Genomic DNA, 2,894 nt, shown 5'->3' on the forward strand with positions numbered 1-2,894 from the left:
GTCCCCAAGAGCCTTGAATGCCTTCCTTTTTGAATTCTTGATACTCAGATTGATAAATTTCTTCCATTTATATATTTGGACATGGAAACCGTTATAGGATCTCTTCTGGGATCCAAAATGTTCAGAAGACTCACTCCTCTCCCTTCAGCACTATGTTGAATATTATAGTGACCTCCTTTCATTGTAAGTTTCTACTCTCTCTTTCTACTTCCTTAGCTAATTAGAAATTCTTCGATTACTTAAAAATGTGACAAAATTTCTGACCTCTGTGAAAGAATGTTGGGCTTCTACCAGGCCTGACACTCTTGTCTCAACACTCAGCAACAAGTATTATTTCAGTGAAGATACAGAATAAATAAGACATGGGGAGCCATCTGACATTCATTTAATTATTTATTCATTCAACATTTATCAAGTGTTTTATTGAGAACCTTTGATGTGCCTGATATTGTGCAAGTCACTGGGAAATGCTTGAGAAATAAGTCACAGGCTCCTCCTGCATTCTGTTTTGGGGAGACAAGAACATAGAATAAGTGACTGGAGCGCTGGGTTCTGGCACCAGCTGACTGCTTTGAGAAGGTACAAAATGTCAGTAAACTTGAATTTCTTCATCTTGTTTCATTAATGAAGGTTTGTACTACATTAGTGGTTCTCATTTCTAGCGACACATTATAATGACTTGTGAGCTTTTGAAAAATACCTATGCCTGGATATAAACAAATTAAATCACAATCTATAGGGATGGGTGTGGATTCCTGTATCCTTCAAAATTATGATTTTTAAGGTTGTGTCTAATAACTAACACAAAAAACAAATAAATACTAGTCGCACTTTATGCTAAACTGCAGATAAGAATGATTACGGAAATATAAAAGTTGAATTTAATTTTTCAGCTACTAAGAAAAACTAAAATTACAGAATAAAGAGAATTTTTAGATTTTAATCTGAAGAAAACAAGAACTCCCCAAATCAATGCTTTATTTAAAGAAAACATACCTGCAGAAGTAAAAGAGTCTTAAATCAAGAACATAAATAATATAAAACAAAACAATAACAATTACCAAATGCCAATCGTTTGTTAGCATTTTTATTTTTTTCTGAAAATTTGAAGCGGCATAGAATTCTTACTGTACTTAGAGATGCTTGATTTTTACATCAGGTGTTTTTCTCTTGTACTCCTCCCTAGTTCTGCTGGTCATAAAAAAATAGCCAATTGCTAATGAAATAACCCTAATCATGCCACTAAGAGTAAGAGCAAACAGGAAAGAATTAAAAAAAATTCTGACATAGATTATAAATTAGGTAATGTTATAGACCTTTTGCAAAAATAATTAAAGGACTCTTTGTGGGGACTCTTAATTGACATGTCTTACAAATAATATTATGATATAGTGATATATAGTTACTAGGACTCTAGTTTTATAAAATAGAAAACTAGAATTTAGAAAAGCAACAATTTACCATGAATGCTTTAACGTCTGCCTTTTGAAGTCTGTTTTTACTTCCAATGAACTTTGCATTAAATTTAACCTAGCTTTATATCTAAAGAGCTAAGATTACAATTATGTATTTTTACTATGTTCAGATTATAAACTACTGGTTTCCTAAAGAAGTGCAATGGCACACCTAAGCAGGAGACTGGAGCCTTGGATTTCAGTGACAAATGATCTGAGCTTGGATGATTTGCTTAACTTCATGGCCTAAGTTGCTTCAACTTTTAAAATCTTCAAAATGCTGGAGAACATGCAAAAACCCAAACGAATTGAAAATTTGCTGTATATAGAACTACACTCTGGAACATTTACTGAAATTTACTGTATCCTAGGGCATTAAAACAAATCCTAACAAGTTTGAAAAAATTGGAATCATGTAAAATCAAGCCATAGATGTCAGGTGGGAGCAGGAACAGTAGATTGACATGTCACTTCCTCCCATCACTGTGTGCAAAGAACAACAGCATAACAAAAGCCACCATTGCAACAACTAAAAGATAAAACAAAAGTATGTCCAAGAATGTCAGTAAATTCCACACAGGAGTTCAACTCACAGAAAATATCTGTGGAGTGGGTGATAATGACCACACCAGTATTCAGCTTGAAAAATATAATTGGTCCTGAAAATGATTGACTTCATTCTGGACCACCAAGCCCCCCAGCTGGATATGAAGAACTGCATGGACCACCAGCTTCTCTGAGTTGGGAAGAAAGACAAAGCAGGAGAGAGGCTGCTTTATGAGTCAATTCACGTTTGGCAACATCTGGTTATGTCTCATCACATTGCAAATTTATGACCCTGGAAACAACATGTTGATGTTGATGATCCTTTGCGAAGAGAAGCCTGCACTATAAACTTATGACCAGAGCAGTGGCAAGGGGCTGTGGCTGTTTTCTCTGATCTGACAACTCTCTTGCTTGGGTCAAACAGATAAAGTCTTGGACTGCTGACCCTTCCTAAACAATGTCATGGATGAATACTGAATGAAGAGGACTCGCTGACAAAAGAGCAGAAGGTTCTGAGGAAGGAAGGCTTAACTTCCCCAACAAGAAACCTAGAGAGATTTAGTGGTGGTCAAACCTCACAGAAGTCAAGAAATGAAGAAGACTTATCACAAATCAAGCCTGGAATATTTATTAACCCACACAATGGTTGATTCATCAAATTACAAGGCAAATTTTTTTCTCAGAAAATATCTGAGTTTGCTTTTTGATAAAGCTGAAACCTGGGTGTTGAAGACAAGCTGACTTGCATGTGTATTATAATTACCTTAAACTCCTCATCATAGCCATGTTAAAGCATGAATATATTATAGCTCTCAACCATTATGTTTTCACCAGCAGGGGAAAAGAAAGATCCTTTCAACTAAGGTTTATCCTCTGCAATATTTCTTCTCTTAT

Source organism: Sapajus apella, unplaced genomic scaffold (assembly GCF_009761245.1).
Source record: "Sapajus apella isolate SASKATOON/1434 unplaced genomic scaffold, GSC_monkey_1.0 scaffold25, whole genome shotgun sequence".
NCBI lineage: Eukaryota > Metazoa > Chordata > Mammalia > Primates > Cebidae > Sapajus > Sapajus apella.